We start from the raw sequence: 24,673 nt of genomic DNA on the forward strand, positions 1-24,673 counted from the left end.
CCTGCCGGGTTGGGGCGAAGGGGGCGCTGTGAGTGAAGACTGGGGCCCCGCGGGAGAGTCCCAGGGCCAAGGATAGAAGGAGTGTGTGTTGGAGGGTTTGCTGCCGCCGCCGCCGCCAGGCTGGAGGCTCTCGCGCTGGCTGCGACCCTCGTCGCGCTGTGAGCGGAGAGCGCAACTCGAGTCGGGCGTTCCCAGCCTGGGGGACTCTCACTTGGGGCGGTTTCCCACAAAGGGCAAGGCACTAAAATGGGGACCCCGCCTCAGCGCCAGGTCCTGCGGAAGGCCGATTAATGATAACTAATAACAGCTAAACGAGGGCGATGTGGTTAGGGAGGGAAGTTGAGGGGGACGTGTAGGAGCGGGAATCTGGTGTGACGGGGACTTCACCTGCAGAGTATGTAACCAAAAACGTAGGAATTGTCCACATTGTAGAATGGAGGGTGGGTGGGAGGCACCCTTGGCATCGCAGCTATTGCTGACAGCCCTGCCCTCCTAGGTGTTCAGAGAACATCCTACTCATTAAAAAGAAAAAGAAGAAAAACATGGTTCAGATACTTTGAACAATAAACTGTGGCTCAAATACTATCTACATGTTTGAAATGCTTACAGACTTTTGTATCTATTAAATTGCCTTGAGGTGACTCAGACAGACAATGCATAGACCCCAAAGTCAATTATGGCAACATGAATGAGTTGGGGGAGGAGTCTTGAAGTATCCAAATACTTAATTGCCTCTGGACTTCAGTTCACCTTAAAATGGCATAGTTTTAACCTCAATCTGGTAGGAAGCAAATTTCTAGTGGGTTATAAATGTCCAGAAAAGGAATATTTAAATCGAACTGTGATAATACTTAATTTTCCAAGATATCCTTAATGTTAAAATTAAACTCCCTGTGCACCTGCCCACTAAGCTTTCACCAGAGCATCTTGGATGCTTCCACATGTTTATGTACTTAGCAATTTCAGGTAAACCGTCAGATCACTGGTTTCTATATGATTTTAGACCACCACCACCCTAGGTCAACTTGCAACTTTTGAAAAGCTTTTGATTTCACTTACTTCTCAGTTTTTCTCTTTTCAACTTATATATATGGTCAATGTCTCCTACTCAATGATAAAGCTAAGTTTAGTCTAGAGCAAAACAGGCAGTGAGACACAGATTCAGTATGCTTTTCCTACAACTAAAAGACTTTCTCAGAAATTAACAGGATGCCACATTTTTATTCACCCAAGCAATTTTCCATTATCAGAGTCTATGTAATAAACAACAAAGTTGTGTTCAAAGAAAATTCTAGTCACAACCTGTTTTTCTTCCTTTCTTCTCCTTTCACTGATTCATTCAACAAAATACTTTCTTGAGCACATGCTACCTATCAGAGACTGTGGTAGGCACTTAGGATACTTACGTGAACAAAGCAAATAAAAGGTCACTGCCTTCATGTTGCATTACATTTTAATCAATGGGTTACTTTTTCTTAAAGTGTTCTCAAACAATAGACAGAAAGAGATTGCTAAGAATAATGGCAAATGAGCTTTTTGCATTTTTCTACACGTGTCCTCTGTGCCAGGTTTAGAAGTGCAAAACAATAGTCACTGCATGATACTTTCTGAAACTTCACATCTACCTTGCTGTAAAATGTGATTGCTAATCTTCAACGCCATCTTCTGGTTTACTCATTTGTCATATTGATCTGCTATTTTTTTTTATGATGAGAATACAAAGAATATATGTTAAACACTAAAACTCTTGATGTCCTCATTACCCCTGGGGAAGGGAAGGGAGTGAACAGGTAGAAGTTGCCAGTTACTCACCAAAGGCTTACCTCTTAGTCATAGTTGAAACAAAAATGACAAAAGTTTTTAAAGTTGAGCAACCCCACCCCCCCATACTACTTGAGAAAATCAAAGGATTCTTTGATAAAAGACTAGACATTTATTTTCAAAAGTCACAACTTGTTAAAAAGTGAAAACAAATAGGAAATCAGTTATTTGAGTGTCTATCCAAAACAAAGGCTGATCATTATACTCTGTGAGGAGGTTATTTCAGTGAGTTGTCCAGAAGTTTAAATGGAGCCCAATCTGAGTTAAGCATTGCAATTTGCAATTTATAACATCATAGAGTGTAAGAAAAGTTGAATTTACTTAAATTCAATGTGGTAACAAATCAATCTTTTAAAACTACACATTCATATACAAGAAAAATATTTTGTAAAACCCATACTAGGCACAAAAAATAAATTATTGAAGTCTTGTTTTTGATAAACCTATTTTCTTACTAATTCATTTTTTAAAAGAGGTGACATTATAATTTGTTAAAAACAAAGCAACTATATCCTTGAAAAAGTTTAAAGGGCATTTATAATTATTTGTAAAAATCAGGAAAATAATAAAATCTTTTGTTGTTATGATGTAGGATCATTAGGATAAATATCTCCTCTTTGGCAATATGTGTATGCAATGTCAAGTATTACCATTAGCTATGCATCTTGTGGTGCAGTATTATTATACTATTATTGTATTATTATATAAATAGTAATACTATATATTAGTATTATATGTATCATATAATATACATATCATATATAATACTAATGATATTATATAATAGTTATATATATATATATAATATATATATATAATATATATAATATAATATAATAGTATAACATGTACTAGTATAGTAATATACAGTATACTGTAGTGATATAGTAATATGCACTACAGCACTACTATAGTAATATAATGTACTATAGTAATATAATGTAGTATTATAGTATTACATTATATAATATTATAGCACAATTATTGTATGGTACTATTAATAATTAAATGCTCGAGTATGGGGGTCTACTAGATCTGATTCAAATCCATGAGGTCTTAGGTGAACTGTTTAGCCAAAGTCTTACCTTCATATATACAATGAAGATAGTGGCTTTCTTGCCTGTGATAATGTGTGCTGTGATAATGAAATGATGCTTAGCACAATGTTTGTCATGTCCCAAGTGTTCAACAAATTGGGATTATTATCATTTATTATTCAACATTTAAGGAAGTTTCCTACACTTTATCTCATTTGGTCTCCCAACCAGTACTTCCTGGTGAGCAAAGCAGGCAATATTTAGCCCCATTGTATGGATAAGGAAAGAGGTCCACTGAGTCCAAATGGTTTGCCCAGGACACATTCTGACCAACAGTTCTTTCCCCTTGTCTACAGTTATTTAGCTGCCTGTTGCATTAGTATTTCAGAATCAGCCTCTGAGTGCAGACCTATTAGTCTGGAGGTAGCATAGTAATTCCAGTTGGGCAGTTACTAGTTAAAACAGCTTGGGTAAGATGTAGTCTTCCTGACCTTGGTCTCCTTGTTTGTGAAGTGAAGGTTGGCAGTAGGCAACCTTCTTCCAACCCTAAACAAATTGTTTTATTTCTGCTCTAACTTAAAACCATTAATGACAGTCCAGTGGCCTTTTTGGTTATGGTATATTCCTAGTAAGAAAAGCTGTATTTTTTTTTTTTTAAGTCACTGGCCTAACCACTGGTCTTCATTCTTCTTCATGAAGTTATATTCACTTTGAGGAAATTGGAGGAAACAGGTGCTGCTTCTCAGCCACTACTCTCAAGTATTTAATCCTTTGAAAAAAATCTAACCTTATAAACTACTATACAGAAGAGGACTTGGGATGGAATACTCTGGAAATGAAATTCTATGTTAAATGCTTTCACTGCATACCCGGTTTAAAGGAATTATATTAATCTTTCTTTGTAAAGTGATAAATTCTTTTTTAAAAATTTTTTAACATTTATTTATCATTGAGAGACAGAGACACAGAGTGTGAGCAGGGGAGGGGGCAGAGAGAGGGGGAGACACAGAATCCGAAGTAGGTTCCAGGCTCCGAGCAGTCAGCACAGAGCCCAACACGGGGCTTGAACTCACAAACTGCGAGATCATGACCTGAGACGAAGTCGGTCGCCCAACCGACTGAGCCACCCAGGCGCCCCATAAAGTGATAAATTCTAATACCAGTATTGTATGTAAACATGATTTTTTTTCATTCAATGTAACCTTTCCTAATTTTAATTTGCAAAGTGCTCTGAGTTTCTTCAATGAAAGAACTTTGCACAATTTCATCATAAGCATTTCCAGAACACAGGCTGTTCGAGACTAGCTTGTGAACTCTTTTTGGCCACAGACCTAAAATGTGTGGCTTTTGTTTAAGCAGACTATAATCTGCTTTCAGACTTCTAGGAAATTGGACTGGTCATTTTAATCAATTTTGTGACAAAAAACTTACCAAAATCAGCACCCTAAAACCAAATAATCCAGTGAAGAAACGGGCAGAAGACATTAATAGACACTTTTCCAAAGAAGACATCCAGATGGCCAATAAACACATGAGAAGATGCTCAACATCACTCATCATCAGGGAAATACAAACCAAAACCACACTGAGATACCACTTCACACTGTTCAGAGTGGCTAAAATGAACAATTAAGGAAACTACAGATGCTGGTGAAGATGTGGAGAAACAGGAACCCTCTTGCACTGTTGGTGGGAATGCAAACTGGTGCAGCTACTCTGGAAAACAGTGTGGAGGTCCCTCAAAAAAATAAAAATAGAACATCTCTACAATCCAGAAATAGCACTACTAGGAATTTATCCAAAGGATACAGGAGTGCTGATTCATAGGGGCACAGGTAACCCAATGTTTATAGCAGTGCTTTCAACAGTAGCCAAATTATGGAAAGAGCCTAAATGTCCATCAACTGATAAATGGATAAAGAAGATATGGTTTATATATACAATGGAATACTACTTGGCAATGAGAAAGAATGAAATCATGCCATTTGCAGCAACATGGATAGAACTGGAAGGTATTAAGCTGAGTGAACTAAGTCAGTCAGAGAAGGACAGATATCATAGGTCTTCACTCATATGTGGATATTGAGAAACTTAACAGAAGACCATGCGGTAAGGGAAGGGGAAAAATAGTTACAAACAGAGAGGGAGGGAGGCAAACCATAACAGACAAATACAGAGAACAAACTGAGGGTGGATGTGTGGTGGGGGAGAAAGGAAAATGGGTGATGGGCATTGAGGAGGGCACTTGTTGGAATGAACACTGGGTGTTATGTGTAAGCGATAAATCATGGGAATATACCCAAAAAACCAAGAGAACACTTTACACACTATATGTTAGCCAATGTGACAATAAATTATATTTTTTAAAAAGTCACAAAGTCAAAGACTAAGGCAACATTGTCTCCTGTGCCTTTGTTTAGAAACAACTGTTCTCATTTTATCTCCTCTTTTTGCCAGTATTCTAAGAAGTCTCCTTGTAACATTTCTTTTCTCTCTGACTTGTTATGCTCTCTACATAAGTAATGACGTGGTTTTAAACAAGGGGCCACTTGATGCTGCCAACTCTCTTCACCAAGCCAATAAAAATGCAAGTGCAATAACTCTGGGCATTTTCTGAAAATTGAAGCAATAGGCGAAAACCAAATAGCTTTGTCTAATTCCACCCATTTGTAGCAGTTCATAATATTGGGCTATTCTAAAGTTCATCAACTGCCCTTGCAGCTGAACATTGTGAAATAACACACCATTACTTGCCAAATGAAGTACTACTTCTGAGACTCGAGGGCACTTTGGGTGGTAGAGTATATTTTCAGGAAAGGTTAGATTATGTTTTGGTAACAAGTCCCCAAAATCTCAGGGGCTTACAATAATGCAGGACTACTTCTTGTTTACATGAGTTATATGTTGATTGGTTATCACTACTCTGAGAATCCAGGCTAACACAGCAACATCTATCTAGTATATTCCTGGTCACATGGCATAGATAAATCATACAGGGAGAACCACATACTCGTTCTTTAAGTTTTACATCACTGTGACTCATGTTCTCCTGTTATGAGGTAAGAACTACACTGAAGGAAGAATTGCCTGGCAGTAGCATGGGTAAGGTAGAAGAGTGAAAAAAGGCCAAGAATCCTAAGAAGGGCCAGATGAGAGACAAGGAGTTCTCAGACAGGGGCAGTTGGAAAGTTAATTAGAAGGAAAGAAGAGTACATAAGGGGTTATGTGGATATGGTGCAACAAGATAGGGGTCAGAGATAACTGGAGAGTTTCCAGGTTAATAGATTGGGGAAATGATGTGACTAAGAACCTAAACAAAGACATCTGGAGGAGGAAGGGGTTTGTGGGAGAATAGACAGGGGAAATTTGAAATGACATCTCAACATCCAGGCTGATCTAGTTAAGTGCTGTGGTTCATTTATGGGCATTATCCCTTTCCTGCCTTGGAAACACAGAATTATCTCTTGCTCATCTTTGAACCATAACACCTGAATATGCTGAGTGCCTTGTACCAATGAGCTCTAAAAATGAATGTGTCTTGCTTTTAAGGGGATGCTTTTGGAGACAAGATTACAATGGGGTCCTTAAAGACTGAGGAGTCTCTAACCAGTGGAACAGCAGCAGACCCTAAGATGGAGGTTAGCTTGTGGGACTTATGAGTATTAGGGAGTAAATACCTACAGGCTAAATACCTATGGAGTCAGGAGAAGGAAGCAGGATTGGGCAGAGAGAGAAGCTACAGTTAAATGCCTACTGTAAAGGTCTCAGTCAATGCCTCAGAGTTTTAGAGCTGGAAAGAGCCTGTTTCAAATTGGGGTGAAGGGATAGTGTCAAACTCATGGGCTGATCAGTCACAGGTGCTGGCTGTCCTTGGAGAGAGGCATAAATTTGGCAAGGTGATTTTCTTTACTTGGAACAACCTTCAGAGAGGGCTTCTTGCTGCGTACCATCTTCCACGAAGATCCCAGTAGCCAGGGGATTGAATCCATCACTCTGGAGTGGGTATATGAGTAGTGCATGACAACAGCCACCAAAGTATACTCCTTGCTTTACTTTGATTCACTTTCTCTTATAGGTTCTGGGAGTAGCTCCTTCAGGCTTCTAGTGGTTTCTCTTCCTAGAGTAGGGTTGTCAGATTTAACAAATAAAAATATAAGACTCTTGGTTAAATTTGAATTTCAGATGAACAATGAGTAATTTTCTTAGTATAAGTATGTTCCATACAATATTTGAGGCATGTTTATATTAAAGAAACCATTAATTGTTTATCTGAAATTCAAATTTAACTGGGAAACTTATATTTTATCTCACAACCCTATCCTGGAGGAAAATTTGAAGAGACAGTTTAGTGAGGCAAATTATAAGCCCATCACTGTAGCTGGTTTGGGGGCCCCAGTGGAAATTTATCAATTGTGCCTCCTCTTCTGTCCTTTCCAGATTCTTTCACCTTTAGCCAGCCACTCTGCTGGGCCAGTGTCTGACTTGGTGACAAGACCTAGATCTTTAGCCCTGAGGGTCCTGACCCCCTCATGCCCTTACTGACCTACCACTGCTGCATCCCCACTTACCATCCGCCACCAAAACCACACAAGATAGCACAAGAGGAGCCCAAATGGGTCACTCATTCTCACCTTATTGTATAAGAAACTTACATCTTCTGTTGAGCAGGTTCAGCATGGTGACTTCTTACCTCTCAAGTGGGTATCTGAGCAGTGAATGACAGCATCCATCAAAGTATACTCTTTGTTTTACTTTGATTCATTTTCTCTTATGGGTTCTGGGAGCAGCTTCTCCGGGGTTCCAGTGGTTTCTTGGGCTTCAGGAGCCTCTCAGATGGCTACCATAGCTTAGAGCTCAGTAGCACTCTTGCTGTGTCTCCTGGAGTATATTGTCTCCTTTAGAACAGGGAACCTTGCTTGAGCCCAGCTTTGCAGCACATATTCCCCAAGTGGTCTCTGAGAGTGATGATAGTGGGTCGCTCCTAATTCCACCCCTTAGTTCCCTGACCTGTGTGTCCTGCTGGGGACAAGTACAATAGGAAGCATTCTGAAGGCTTCCTCCATCACCCACCCATGGCTATGGCATTTCTGCTTTACTTAATGTACACCATTGCTTTCTCATATTTCTAGGCACCATCTTACCTGCATATTTCCAACATCTCCTGGGGTCTTGCTGACTGTTCAATCTTGTCACTCTTAGCTGAAGGTAATTCCCACCTTCTTATCCCAGCACTCTCAGAACTCAGTCCCATGAGTACCCTCCAAGATCCTGTCATACATGTAGATAAGCACTGTGGTTCCTTCAGAGAACTATCCTTTTGCTCCCTTTGCACATTCTGCACATTCCCAGTTAGGCTATCTAGTAACTTGACCCTGGTTATTGGCTTAAGGGCCAGGAGGAGCAATGGGGAAGAGCCTGATGGGAGTATATGTTCTCTTACAGAAGAGAAGCCTCTATCATTTCCAAATAAGGGGGAACACAAACTCTTTGTAGGAAGGAAGGTGACTTCTGCTGGCTCAGAGCATTTGTTCAGGAGAAACTGAGGACTCAAGCTTTTCTGTAGTGCTTCTTCTAGCAGCTGAGGGTATAAATCCTTTCCTCAAAGCAGTGTGGGTGGTGACTCCCAGCACGAGCCACAGGGACCAAGGGCAGTGCATGTCTCCTCTGGGCCTCAGTGTTCATATCTGTGCTGTCTACCAACTTGTTCCTTTACCTCTGTAACTCTGAGGTAAGGGCAGAAAAAGACTACAGACATCACTTGCATAACCAAGCAATATATAATGAGGCTGTTGGGAATTTGTAAGAAGGTTTAATGAAAGAAGTGATATTAGAACAGAACATTGATGGGAGAGTTGGGGGTTTCTAAGCAGGTCAGGGTGGAGGTACATTTCAGGTAGGGGAACCATGGACAATGACAAATAGACTAGAGGATCCCAAGGCCTAGTGTAGGGGCTGGAGGGAGGTTTGACACCTAGAGCAGATGGGTAAGGAGTGGGCAGGAGAGGAGAATCATCCCTCTGGCTGTTTGGAGAGGGTTCACAGAGTATATTTTAGAGTGAGAAATTGTTGGTTTCTTCTTTGCTCCCTACTTTATATGCTAGAATGGCCCCTGTCAAATAGCAGTTGAAGAGCTTTGCATGCATTAATGGATTTGAGCAAAAGAGTGACTAAGTTTATTTTAACTTGAATATTAGGCAACTCAAACAAATTCTCTTTCCACATCCCTCCACATATATTTAGGTTAAAAAATCTGAACATATTTTCTTTTTAATGTTGTAAGGCAGCTGATTTGTTCTGTTTCAGAAGTTTGAGAGGGCTACCTAGGCTAAGTCAGATGGCAATTTGATTTGGATGGTGGTTTTGATATATGTTCTCCACCTATCCTACAAAGCCACCAGCAGCTCTGGAAATGGACACCTTTGGATGTTTGATAGGAACCCCTGCTTTTGATCTTGAACTGCAATAAAGGGCTGGCCCTCCAAGGGTCTTCTAAATCTGTCTGGGGGTGAGTGGGGTTTCTCTAAGGCAATGTGGCATAGCACATGCCAAGAAGGCCACACACTCTTTCAAGCTTGGATACTTTGGGGGAGCACAGAGGGCAACACCAGGCCTGCTCCACCTGGGCTGGAAACACATCCCCTTCCCCATATGTGATCTGATTGGATTAGAACTTCTTTCCTTTCAATCTCACTGGTGCAGCTTGGCATTTTCCCACTAGACCCGTGTCCTGCTGGCAATGCCAGACCTTGTTTCTGATAATTCAGAGAGGCTTGTGACACATTTGAAGATAGTTTCCTCAATCATTTTTCACTATAACCCAATGGGGAAGTAGAATAGGCATTATGTCTACATTTTAGAGAGGAACACTTGAGATTAAGGAGTTTTTAGAGGTGCCTATGTCAACAGAAGGAACTGGGCAGCGAAGACAGCCTTTGGCCGTATGACTTGCTGATGCCCACAGGCCCCTGACCTCTGACTTTGCACTCAGCCATTCTGCCAGTCCCTACCCAAGATTGTCACCTATGCCACCTCCACTTGCTTCCTTTCTCTCACTCAGGCTAGTCCTGAGAAAATAAAGCCACACAGATTTAGCCTTTCTTGTGTTTTGGTAGCCTTGCAGGCTTGGCTTTTGTCCTCTCCATTCTTCTCCCTGACTCCTCACAGTGCATAATGTTGCATGCTTTTGCCCCACTTGTCCCTCACCCCCACCTCCCTCCCCTGCAGAGAAGATGAGGCAGGAGATGTGACTGCCCAGGCAACTTCCCTTCCACCTTCTCCTGTCCCAGAGGGAGTTTCTGCTTCCACTTGCAACTTGTTCATACAGCTGAATGAGTGAATAAAGGCACCACCATGATGCTTGTTCTATTTCCCTCTAAGCACCCAGTGCAGTCAGGCCCAGGTGCTTGGTAAGATTCATGTTTACATTTGCTTAGCCATTTCACCTTAAACCTTCAAAGTTCTGAAAAGGAACGTATGAGCAGGGTAGTAAGATGTGTGAAGGGACTCACGACTTCACAGGAATGGACATAAATCATGTTGGTGTCATTCAACTGACAGGAAGAGTTGCACAAAACTTTTGAACATTCTTGAAAGGCATATGTTGTTATAAATTGTTTTCCATAATGCTTATCTGACAGCATCAGATAATGGCACTTTTTGTGAACAGCAGAGGTCTTTAAGAGGATGATTCTGCTCAGAAATGCCTGAGGTCTCCAGTGAGATGTGAGCTCTCCTTCCTGCTGACTTTGTGAGAGTCTTATCTGCTCTTCTCTCCTCCATGCCTTTTGGGCCCTTGTGTGAGGGGCCACCCTGGGGCCATTCAGGCTACCTGTGTTCTCCTGCAACACCTCGAAGACACCCAACTCACAAAACTAACTAACCTATGTTCCTGAACTAACCTGTGTCCTTCATCCAGTTTAAACTGAAAGTTTGCTTTTGAAACTCCATTAAAAAATTCCCTATTTCCTCTCAATGTTGTGGCTTTTTCTTCAACTTTTTGCAAAATATTACTAAAGGCCAGTAGGCAGTACAGTTTTAATAAATCCAGGGACTTGTCTGTCCTTTTCTGCTCACTGAATTTGATTCTGTTTTTATTTAGTATCATCTGTCAAGTGTAAAAAGGAACCAACTTCTATAAAAGACAAGGCCTCAGAGGGGCTATGCTATAAACATTTTAATTAAGCTTCTTTGGCAGATGTACTTTAATTTTATCTTGAACAATCAACGTGTCACTATAGTCCCTAACAATGTAGTCACATTTCATAAATGAATTCTTACAGGTTGTACTTGGGCTTGTTCATCCTGGGTGACCTACACAGAACTTTTAGGAGGCTTAACATGTTGCATTTTGCGAGTCTGTGATTTATATGAACTTTTAAAATAAATTAATATACTGTCCTTGTTTGGGTAATTTTTTACTGTTTGTTGGCTTTAACTTTTGGTTAACAAAAAGTTATTTTCTGCCTCCATCTTTATAAATCTGAAATGAATGTTATTTTTTTTTTTTTCCATAGAAACTTCCAAATTCCTTCAATGTTTCTTCCTTTTGAAAATCAAGTTCAGGATCTATCAGCAACGTTAAGTTCTAGGATATGTTAATTTTGATTCCCATGTTAAAACTCCCATTAGATGAGTATATATTTTGTGGGTACTATTTTTGCATTAACCTATCAAATAATTTTCAGAAAAAGGTCTATTCTTGAAATATTGATTTATCATGCATAGATCTCAGTAATTTTAGCACTGTCCTCACCGTGGGTTTTGTAGACACATGTCTCCCTAGTATTTTGTGATGAGACTCCATGACCTCTACTGATGTGCATTCACTACCCTTCCCCCCCACCCCGTCCCCAGGCTCATCGCTTTTTCTGACCATCTGAGAGAGATTTCTGTTCACTATTTAATTTTGTCCAGTTGAAGAAGATGTCTCAATGTGCAAAAGTATGACCAGAGGAGGCATTTACTTTTCCAGGGGAGTGCAAACCCCATTTTATGACCAGGTCTCTTAGAGAACTACAAGAGGGGCTTACATTATGTGATTTTGGAGCACTCTAAGTCCCACTCTCCCACTACACAATTCATTCAAACATTCCACTGCATTCTTTGAGTCCCTTCTCCAGAGTGGTTGTGTGAACTGTCTAGGGCACCCATCCTCTCTCAGTTCTGCTGCAGGTTCCCCCTCTCTTCTGGAGAGGCAGAGCTTGCTGAAGCAGAGTCCTAAAATTGGCAGCAAGTACATAACATTTCTCTTGTACCCATTCAAGCTTGAATTATATCCTGAATCTCAACAAAGCATGATTGTCTTTCAAGATTCTGTGGTTTATTTCAGATGGGGTGCTTTTGTGAGGCACAGCACCAGGCACCAAGGAAGACCTAAGTATAACCATTACATGGAACCTACCACATTATGGGCCTAGACTGTGCACACACCATTCACCCACAGGAGGAAACACAAAGCAGAATGAAATAGAATTATGACAAAAGAGAAAAGGAGAAGGGAAATTAAGGGAGCTAGAGAGCATCATGGAGGTGACATTTGGACTGGACCTTGAAGTCACAAAGTTTCAATATCATAGCAGAAAAGGACATTCTAGGCTGAGATTAAGTATGGCCAACGTCCTGAAGTATGACAGTGGGTTGCTGTTAGAAGAACACACTACAGAGTAGAGGTGAGGACTCAGGGTACAGGGGCCAGAAAGGAGGCTTAAATCCCATCAAGGGAGACCATGAAGGGCCTTGAAACTAACTAAGGGACATGTACTTTATCAGCAGAATGTTGGTCCTTCAACATTGCTATTATCCTAGAGATTCAGACCCGGTCAGTAGGCCTAGGAATATGCATTTTTATTAGACAGTGGGGATTTTGATTCAGAGGTTCCAGGACCACACACTTCAGATAACATGGGGCAGGTACATTAACAGTTTTGGAGCAAGAAATGCCATAACCCAAGTTTCAGAAAGGGAAATTTGCAGTGGGTACAACATTGATTGGAGGTGCAAGAGCATGTAGGTGGAAAGTCTAGGTATTTCTGGGTCTGACGCAGGCCCTGGAGACTAAGGAAGTCACAGAGAAGGAGGTACTGTGACAGAGATTTATGGCTCACTGAGGTGTAGGCAAGAGAGATACCAGACATACTGAGAACCAGGAACAGGAAATGATGATAACAGAGTGTGAGGGTGTCAAGTCTGTCTTGGGAATTTGGGCTTGAAGCACCAAGAAGGATGTTTGGACAGATTGTCCCATAAAAAACAATTGGAATTTAACTTTGGAAGCAGGTAAGGTAGGGGACCAGGTATATATGGCCTACTGGCAGACAGGGAGATAGCAGAGGACTCATTAACTATCTTAAACACAGTGGCTATTTTAGTTAACAGCAGGCTTCTCTATTTGCCTGACCCAAACTTGTATGGCTGGGGGCAGGAGGAGGTCAGGAGGAACTAAGCTTCCTCTCACCATGGAGGTTGATCACTTCCCTCCAACAGAGGTTTCATTCAGTGTGGTTGTGGAGTGGCTCTGGGTGGGAACGACCCAAGGTAACTTCCTTTATGGGCTGCTGCAGGTTCCTTTTCCCTGGAAGGAAACACTGCTCTATGCTATGCCTGGTCAGAGCAGACTTGGGAGCTGTGAGGGAAGAAAGGAAAATAGGTGCCATGTGCAAGCAGGCAAAGGAGGGAAGATGGGGAGCTCCTATGAATACAGTGACTTTTTGGACAATTCTTCCCCTAAACTGTTTTGAAACATGAAGCTGTTCTGTCCTGCACTGGAAGGAGGGAGCTTGGGGGCCACATATTCAGTCAGAGACCTCTTCACATGGTCAAGATAGCAAAGTCTCCACAAAAATGCTACTTTGGATTAGTGTTCTGTGGAAAACTGCAAAGGAGCCAACCTAACATCTGGTCTACAGCTAACTAAATGGGACTTTCTTCACTGATTCCTCAATCATTTTTCACTATAACACAGTGGAAAAGTGAGGCAGACATAATGATCCCATTTTTAGAGATGAACACATTGAGATAGATAGGGTTATTAGAGGTGCCCCATGTCAACAGAAAGAGCTGAGCAGTAAGGACGGCTCTTGGCCACATACCTCGTTATGAAATGAACCCAATATGATTAATATTGAAAAAAATGTTCAGCCTCATTAATAACCTCTCTCTCTGGGAAAACTCTTCACAGTTATCTGTGCCTGCTCCCTGTCTTTCATCAGGCCTTTACTCAGACCACCATTCAGGGAACCCCCCCCATACTAATGCTTAGACACTTGCCTTAATCTTTCCACATGGCACTTAGCTTTTCACAGTCTGTTTCTGTTACTTGTTGATATTATTGATGGCTCATCTCAGCTACCTAAAGTGTGAGCCCCACGAAGGTAGGGATTTTGATGCTCTTGATCACTGGCATAGCCAATGCATACAAAAGTTTCCACACATATTAGATGTTCAATACATGTTTTCTATATAAATAAATGAGTAAATGATCATTAAAAAGAGAAAATACATACCCATTTAAATGATACCATATGAGACAACATCTATGTGGCTAAAATAAACACACTCCTTCTAGAAAGCAATTGGATATTCTTAAAAATGTTCATCTCAGCATTTGTTACTGTAAAAATTGAAATTAATCTAAATACCTAATCATTTAAATTAAATTAAACTAAACTAAACTAAATTAAATTAAATTAAATACATGTTAGTACATTCACATAGTTGGAAAATTTATTTATGAAAATTTTTGTTAATTTAGGGGAAATACTTATGATACAAAGTTAAGGGAAAAGAGCAGAATGCAAAATTGTATGCATGATACCATCTTAACTGAGAAAAATGAACAAGAGTTAGGGAAAACCCCAACATGTGTGGTGAGGTCACACATTATTTATATAAATTGTTTTTATCTTCATTTTTTCTGAAGTTTAAACTTTTAGGGGCATAAAAATATAATCAAAACCATAAAAATAGTTTCTTAACAGAAAATTAACACATATTAAGATTGATCATGTTGATTTATGTCAATACTATGACAATATCTCTTGACCTTCACTTTTACTCAATCCCTCAATCTTTGCCAGCCCTCCATATTTTCCTCCTTAGTATACAATTCATTTCTTAAACACATCTTTGTTGCAAATTACTACTATTTTTACATATGTGCTTTTTCTGGATTGCTTGCAATCTGGTTTGGGTTGAAGCTCTCGGCAGGGAAACATTCACAACCTTCATTGTGAAAATTGGAAGATGATATTCTGGGTTAGGTATTTGGGGGAAATACAAAGATATATTAAATCATGTTTCCTTCCCTCAATAAATTTTTACTTTAGTAGCTCTAGTTCTCTGGAACTAGTTGTTGGAAGAACTACTTTTATTAAAACACCAATGATTTTTCTGGCAAAAATCCAATGTCCTCATCCCTTTTCTGAGCCTCTGGGCCTCTCAGCTCCTCTACCTAGGCTGAGCAGCCCCTTCTCTAGGACATCCCTCCTAATCTGATCTTTGGCATCATAGCTTTCACAATCCTTTGGTGTCTAACTGAACTCCTTTCCTGCTTCTCAGAATCTCTAAGCCTCACAATGTTCTTGAATCAACCCCAATTATCTGACCAAACACTTCAAAGATGTTTATCTTCATGACACCAATTACTCTCATAACCTTGGGCCTAGTGGCCTATGCTGCCATCTTCAATCAAAAAAATACACCTCAAAGCTTTCCTTTAACCTCTACTATACCCCTAGTGCCTAAGGATCCAAGTGCTCTGTCTTCAGCAGGAAAAGGCTGAATCTGGGAATACTCTCTTCACAGCCCTAATTAAACCATTCAATCACAGCTTTCAACTTCCTCTTCCCTGACTGATCCTTTATGTCCCACCTACCTTTAATGGGCTGACCCTTGTGTAATATCTATGGGCATGGTTTTTAAAGTCAATTATCTATTTATTTCTAAAACCACTTTTCTGAGGTATGATTGACATGTAAAAAGCTATATATACATATGTGTGTATACATATATATATATATATACACATATGTGTGTATACATATATATATAGATATAGATACAGATATTTAATGGATATAACTTATGTTTGGAGAGAGGTATACATCTGTGAAATCATCATTACAATCAAGGCTATAAATACATCCATCACCTCCTAAAGTTTCCTCACATCCCTTATTATTATAATTTCGTGGTAAAAACACTTAACATAAGATCTATCCATGCTCTTAGCAAAATTTAAGTATGCAGTACAGTCTTGTTAGCTATAGGCACTATGCTATATAGTGGGTCTCTGGAGCGTACACATCCTGCATAACTGAAACTTTGTACCCTTTGACCATCATCTCCCTCTTTCTGCCTCCTGCCAACTCCTGGCAATTACCATTCTACTTGCTGCTTTTATCAGTTTGATTGTTTTAGATTTTACATATAATCAAGATTGTACAGTATTTGTCTTTCTGCATCTGGCTTATCTCACTTACCCCAATGCCCTCCAGGCCCATCCATGTTGCAAATGGCAGAATTTCCTTCTTTTTTAAAGGCTGAATAATATTCCGTTGCATGTATATGCCACATTTTCTTTATCCATTCAGTACAGGCATGTTTTTAATCTTTGATTTGTGTATTTGTCTTGTAATATCCTACTTCCTCCTAATAAATTTTATTTTTTTAACATTTATTTATTATTGAGAGACAGAGAGACACAGAGCATGAGCAGAGGAGGGGCAGAGAGAGGGGGAGACACAGAATCTGAAGCACGATCCAGGATCTGAGCTGTCAGCACAGAGCTCGATGTGGGGCTTGAACTCACAAACCATGAGATAGTGACCTGAGCCGAAATCAGACACTTAACCGACTGAGCCACCCAGGCACCTCCCTCCTAAGTTTTAAAGGCAAGAGTTACATTTTCTAGGTCTTTGTTATTTTCCACAGGACTTAAAATAGTGCTGTGCACAAAGTAAGCTACCTGACAGGAAAAATGAGAATTTAGGCAATTTTTCAAATAAAGGTTATTTTTCCAACCTGCTATTGAGACAAATAAGATATTTGGGTTTACATTATCCTAATTGTTCATCTACAATGGCCAAATTCAGATGCTTTTTCTCTGATACTTCATTTTATCCTTATAGAAACCTCAGAGATACATTTTACTCAACTTCCCAAGGTTTCCAGATAATATCCAACTCCTGCCAGAGTTTAAGAGCCTCTTTTTATCCAACTCTTCCCTTTTTGTTTTTAGAAGGGCAGATTACCAATTTTTTTTTTGACATTTCCTTTGTCATTCCTTGTTTTTCATGCCCTTGACACTGTTGATAGTACTAGTTTGTAGAATCTCTCAAAATTTGGATTTGTTTCATGTTTTCTCATTAGTGATTATATATTGAGGTAATATTGAGGTAACACATTTTTGGCAGGAATCCCAAGGAAATGATGCTGCATCCTCTTTGGTGCATGATAGCAAGGGTATGTGACCTGGTAGGTCTTCCTGGTGATATTTCCTTAAGCACTTTGTTAAGGTGGCTACAGAGTTTCTCCACTACAAAGTTACTATTTTTCTCTTTCTAATTGGTCAATCACTTGGGGAAAATAAATTGAGACTGAAAATATCCTGTTTCTTCTCAGGCTTAGACCAGAGACTTTTGTATTCATCAGAAAAAGTTGCTTGCAATGATTATTATGATCCTGTTTGTCTATTGGTGATTTTATATTTGCCTCATTCCTTCCACATTTACTAACTTGAATTCTCATGTAAAGAAGAGCTGCTCCATAGCCAAATTATGGAAAGAGCCTAAATGTCCATCAACTGATGAATGGATAAAGAAATTGTGGTTTATATACACAATGGAGTACTACATGGCAATGAGAAAGAATGAAATATGGCCGTTTGTAGCAACGTGGATGGAACTGGAGAGTGTTATGCTAAGTGAAATAAGTCATACAGAGAAAGACAGATACCATATGTTTTCACTCTTGTGTGGATCCTGAGAAACTTAACAGAAGACCATGGGGGAGGGGAAAGGAAAAAAAAAAGAGGTTAGAGTGGAGAGAGCCAAAGCATAAGAGACTCTTAAATTAACCTGAGAACAGACTGAGGGTTGATGGGTGGTGGGAGGGAAGGGAGGGTGGGTGATGGGTATTGAGGAGGGCACCTTTTGGGATGAGCACTGGGTGTTGCATGGAAACCAATTTGACAATAAATTTCATATATTGAAAAATAAAAAAAAGAAGAGCTGCTCCTTTGCCATTTCTATCTATCTATCTATCTAATCATTATAGATTCATGAATATTTATTTTGTCTTGTGGATTAGGATACATTATTTCTAATTTACAGATTAAAATCCATTTTTATTGTGTCGCTCAAATTATTCCAATTTGGCCAATGGGCGCTCATTCAAATTGGATATTGTGCCTTCACTTTCTTTTTCAAACACTTTCCTATTTTCTGGCCCCACAAGTCTCAGGCTTATCTGATATTTTCTCTGCTCCAGCTCTGGAATCAACCACTTCTTTTTTTCTTTTTTAGTTTAATTCCAGTATAGTTAAAATATAGTGTCATATTAGTTTCAGGCGTATAATATAGTGATTCAACAATTCTACATATTACTCAGTGTTCATTACAAGTGCATTCCTTAATCCACATCACCTGTTTCCCCCATTCCCCGCCCCCCCACCTCCCCTCTGGTAACCATCAGTTTGTTCTCTGTAGTTAAGAGTCTATTCCTTGGTCTTTCTCTCTCTCTCTTTTTCATTTGTTTGCTTTGTTTCTTAAATTCCACATGAGCGAAATCATATGGTATTTGTTTTTCTCTGACTGACTTATTTCACTTAGCATTATACTCTCTAGCTCTATCCATGTCATTGCAAATGGCAAGATTTTATTCTTTTTTATGGCTGAATAATATTCCATTGTATATTGGAATCAACCACATCTCCACAAAATCCATCCTCACATTTTTAAAACATAATTGCATTCCAGTCACCAACTTCTCATGGAGACTTTGGCTTCAGGAGAGTGGGGACATTGCCTGGTCATGGTTATTTCCATACCACCCAAAACAGCCCCTAACATAGTTTAGGAGCCCACAGGGTGTTCTTCATTGTATGCACACAGGTTGGCTTACTCCCATATCCTTTAGGGACTTCTCTTTACTCAGCAGAGAGTTCTGGTGACTGGCTTTGAAGTAATTCTAGCTTCTTTCAGCCTGGGAAGCCTGAAACTAGCAATCAAATCTCTGTCCCAATTTTTCTAAATATAGTTTTTAAATGCAACAGAATTTAGGAGAGCATAAGTCATACCACATGCTTGAATGCTACTTCGAGCAATAAGGAAACAGGGATATATCATATGACATGTCAGTAACCATTAATCATTACGGTGGTTTGCAATGTGCAATACTGACACAAATTCCAAAGAATGCATTGGCACACACATGCCAAATTTATAAGCCAACAATTGACAGACAGCCAATTAGCTGCTCAGTCAGGTAGTCAAATATGTATAAGAATATTTGGAATAAGGCTGACTCCAAATAACAAGGTATGAAGCATTAGAGCTTCTGCTAAATGTTGTTAAACTCATCTAAAATAAGGTACTTTAAAATTTATCAGTTATCTTTATCATTGGCAAAACATTCTAACTCAATTAACTTTTCAAAAATAAAGTTTGAATGGCATAAGATATGCCTGAACAATCTTTCCATTTGCCATTATTGTATTGTTAAACCAAGGAGATTCACTGCTTGGAATCACAAAGATTGATGAGTTATGGCATATTACAGTGTAAATAGTAGTTCTATACACCTTACAATGAGGAGCCAAAGGTTTCAGTATCTTACAAAATTGGTAAGTGTCAATCCTGGCTCCCGACTCACATGACAAGACAACAACTAGGAAGCTAATTGAGTTTGGGCCTCATCTTTGGGAGGTAAGAGTTTTAAAAAAGCAGAGTTTAAAGAGACATCCTTGAGTTCAAATCCCAGCTCTGTTCCTTACTAACTGCACTTCGTCAGGTAATCATTTAACTTTTCAACCACCTGTGAAATGGTGATAACACAATTCCTTCATTTAAGTCTTATTCATTAAGCACCTACTATGTGTCATCTTGTATTCTGGACACTAGAGAGATACAATAATGGGTAGTGGGCAAGACAAGTGAATTCCTCCTCTTACCGGGTCTGCATTTTTTATATTAACATAGACCCATGGAAATTTATTTTTTCCTATGGATTAGAATCCCATACTATCATTATTTTTTTTCTTTTGCTCAACTCTTCCTGCTCTTGCCATTGGGAGCTCCAACAGGTTGGCTTTTGTGCCCTTTTGATATGTCCCCATCCTTTTTTGAGTGCTTCCTTCTTTTCTGACTCCATAGGAGCAGATAAAGTGTTAAACAAGCAATTACAATAACACAGAACTACCATGCATAGAGGTGCTTTTACCTAATAGGACTGCTTATAAGCTAAGACTGTGGGGTGGGGGGTGGGCTAGGAGGCTGGGAATGGTAAGGACTGGTTCCCATAGAACCTGAACAGGAGAGAGGACAGGATGTGCAGAGGAACTGAAAGAAGGATGCAGGCTGAGTGCTGGCGGGGCATGTGGCTAGAGGATGGTAAGTGGAGCTAGATGCTGCAAAGGGTGTTGTAAGTCAAGTCAAGGAGCTCAGACATTATTTTAAGGGCAATTGAAGCTACTAAAAGTTTTAAACAGAGCCATTTTCAGGATTCAATTAGATTACATCCAGGACAGTGTTTTGCACAGAGGAGGTATTCAATAAAGGGTGGCTACTGCTGTCATTCTGCTGCCATATCTACTGATACTGCTGCTAATACTACTACATCTACTGACACTGTTGCTACTACAACTGTTGCTGCTGCTGCTACTACTACTACTAACCACCACTGCTACTTCTACTACTGCTACTGCTGTTACTGCTGATACTACTACCACTGCCATCATTGCTACTTCTACTGCTGCTGCTGTGACTATTACTACTTTTACATTTTTACCCTATTTGAGAAGCTATAACCAAATTTTGTTTTTAGTAAACTCTTTGCATATCTGAAGGCCCCCAAATTGTGTACTAGCCACTCCATAACCCCTCTATTAATTTTTAGAGAACTTGTTCAGACTCTATGGGTGCAGTGTGTGAGTCTGGGGAGTTTGATGTTCTTCCAGACTAGAGGGGGCTCCAGTCTGGAGAAGACTGGTCTAGACATGAAGTCAGAACTCCACCTGAATGTTTATTACCTGCTATGAAGTCAGTCTTTGGTTCACAAAAAAGTTGATTTCAATCCAAATACTTTTGCTCCTTCAGTAAGCATGTGTTGAGTATCCATCATGTGCCAAGCATTATTCTAGAGGCTGGGATACAGTAGGTATAGGGCAACTCCTGGCCCCCTGAGATCTTACATCCTTAGTGAGCAGAGCACAAAAGGGATCTCAAAAGAATATATTAGAACATCTGCTTCTATTTTTTTAATCTAAAATTTAAACAATAAACTGAACTCATCCTTAGCTAGAGAGTGACAATGGACCCACTTTGGCCACCCCAGGTGGCCATCATGCTTCATGATACACACAGGAAGGTCCTAACAGGAGGTGTATCTCCCTGAGGCAGAGGCTGGTAATAGTAGCTTCCATGGTGACTGCCACAGCACACTACAGGGACCTCTTCAAGTGAATTTGCAAGTAAAATCTTCTGGTGTTAAGTAGACAACCCCAAAAAGAACTATTATGAAAGAAACTGTGAATGAAAGATAATAGTAATAAAGAGGAAGCAAACTGGAAATGGCAGAGCCTGTTTTTCTCCAGATTAAAGACATTTGGTGCTAATATAGCAAGATCTAACAAGAACTCAGCCTCTTACATTTGAAATTCCCAAAATGGCTATTTAAAATATGGTTGCTGTAGACTGAATGGTTGTATCCTCACAAAATGCATATGTTGAAACTTCAATGTCCAAAGTGATGGTATTAGGAAGAGTCTTTAGGAGGTGATCAGGTCATGGGGTGGAGCCTTCATGAATGGGATTAGTACCTTATAAAAGAGACCTCAGATACCTTACCTTATATAAGAGACCCTAGCCTCTTCTATCATGTGAGGACATAGTGAACCAGGAAGAGGGTTTTCACCAGACACCAGATCTACTGGTGCCTTGATCTTGGACTTCCCAACCTCCAAAACATGAGAATAGTTATTGTTTAAGCCACCTAGTCTGTGGTAGTTTGTTACAGAAGCTCAAATAAATGACTATAATGGATTTCCATGCTCTAGTCATTAACACTGATCCTCATACTAGATATATATTTTACTCTAAGGTATTAGCTACTGATATCAACCTTATCACAGGGGATGGGAAGTGTGAGCTTAACTTTTTCCCACTCCACAGAGATACATTATGTAAAAGTACAGGCTTAGAATCACCCCAACCCTACACTCACTGAATGTATGATTCATTCTATAACACTTACACCAGGCAGCATGTTGGAAGTCAGGAGTGCTGAGATGAATAAGATACCCATCTCCAGCCTCAAGGGGCTTGTGAGAGAGCATGTGTGAGCATGCACACACACTGCATAATATAATGTGACAACTGGTATGTAAGAAGACTCCTGCAGGATGAAGTTTGGTAGGTGCAACAAAGAATGTGGTGGGGAAGCAAGGAGGGCTCAGGGGATGAGGAACTAAGTCCTAGAGAAGAGGGGGCTCAGCAGCAGCCTCCCTCTGAGACAGGCTTCTATGAGACAGAAGCAGCCCACACTGAGGGATCAGCTCACTCAGAAGCAAGGAAGCTCTAGGATGTGCAGCATACATAAAGGACAGCAAAAGGCCCAAGGAGAGAACCTGGCAACGTGGAGACTATCATGAAGGGCACATGTGTATGGCCACCAGACTGTCAAATTTTCCCACACACATACCATTGCCCATGGGCCACACAGCATCTCCAAGAGAGCTAAAGGACTGTAACAAATGCCAGATGAATCTTCCATAAATTGCCTGTAAACCCTGTGGTTTCCAAGTGAATCCCATTGTCCTGGGAAGGAGAGTGCCACATGTCTGTATGAACATGCTGGCTTCATGGAGACCCACCTAAATTGCAGCTTCTTTCACCCTAGTCTTACCCCCAGAACTTTTTCAAAGGCCACCACAACTGTGATTTGGGCCCATAAGCCTCCTACCTATTTCTAGCTTTTATATGCCCATCTGTGAAGAGTAAATAATATTTTTGCTTATTTTTAAAGGTTATAGAAATTATATTTGTAACATATTCTTTTATAGAAAAAAGTAAATACGATAAGCTATTAAATTACCAATTCTTAACAGTGAGAACTTGGATATTTGCCATATTGTACTTTGTATATTTTGTATTTCTTTTTTTTAAATTTTTTAATGTTTATTTATTATTGAGAGACAGAGAGACACAGAGCTTGAGCAGGGGAGGGGAAGAGAGAGGGAGAGACACAGAATCTGAAGCAGGCACCAGGCTCTGAGCTGTCAGCACAGAGCCTGACACAGGGCTTGAACCCACAAACCGTGAGATCATGACCTGAACTAAAGTCAGTCGCCTAACCAACTGAGCCACCCAGGCACCCCACATTTCTTCTTTTTTAAAGCCACTAAAGCTTAGGACCCTAAGTGGCTGACAACTCTGCTCCTCAGCCCCATTCCATTCAAGGTTCAGAATCTAGAACTCTTTCTCATCAATTCTTCTGAGGCATCTACATGACCAAGGGTGGAGCATGTGCTATGTCTGAGGCTGCTTGTGTGGTCCTTCCTGCAGAGCCTATGTTTCAGGGGACCATGGGAATCTGCACATTTAGGATCTGTACTCTTTGGATTACTGTTGGGTTCATCTTGGCTCCAGGGCAAGGCATGAACTCATGGGGGCATTTTTGCCCATAGCACTTCTGTTCCTATGTAGTATGTGGCAAAGTCAAGAACATGCCCATGGATCTGACCACACTCAGTTTGAGTCATGGCTGCACAATTTATAATTATGTTATCCTAATAAAATTTCCCAACAGACTGAGAATGGAAATATTGCTACTAACCTGGGCCTGAAACACATGAGGCTTATAAAATCCTTTACAAGTTGGTGGTACCATCTTCTTCTAGTGATCATCCTGTTCTCTGTGATAGAGTAAAAATGAAATAGATCTACTTTCCATTCAGGACCAATAATAGTACCTTTTCTTCCTAATGATAGTCTTATGAGGGTTTTAAAAAAAATCTTGTCAAATTTTTAGTGCTTTTTCAGTAGAAGAGATAGCAGATAAATAAAAAAGAGCATATTCTCTCATTTTGAGGTGAAGGAAGCCAGAGTCTGCCAATCACTGGATGACTTGACAGTATTTCACCATCTAGAATTGACATTACTTCTCCCTCCTCACTGCACTTCAGATCTCCAAAATTGGGATAAACATTTCCTGAGTACCATTTTAAAAATAATAGTAATTTAAATCTTATGTAAAAAGTAAAATGTCTCCAAAGATGACTAAGAATGAGAAGAAGATCACAGAAGGCAGGCTTGAAAAGAGGAGGGAGGTACTGAGGGAAGAGAAACTACTGACAAAGTAGAGCTAAGCTTCATCCAAGGAACACAGGTTTGGGGATAAAGTTCTAAAAGGTAACAGCTTCTAACCTGAGAGTTTCTGGCTCCCAGAGATTTTTTAGTTTTCTGATGGAGGCAAACATTTCCCAGGAGCACAGAGTAGCATCCTAATGGAAGAACAGACACATTTTTTTTTTTAATTTTTTTTTCAACGTTTTTTTTTATTTATTTTTTTGGGACAGAGAGAGACAGAGCATGAACGGGGGA

This window comes from Panthera pardus, unplaced genomic scaffold (assembly GCF_024362965.1).
Source record: "Panthera pardus isolate Hobbes unplaced genomic scaffold, ASM2436296v1 HiC_scaffold_17, whole genome shotgun sequence".
Lineage (NCBI taxonomy): Eukaryota > Metazoa > Chordata > Mammalia > Carnivora > Felidae > Panthera > Panthera pardus.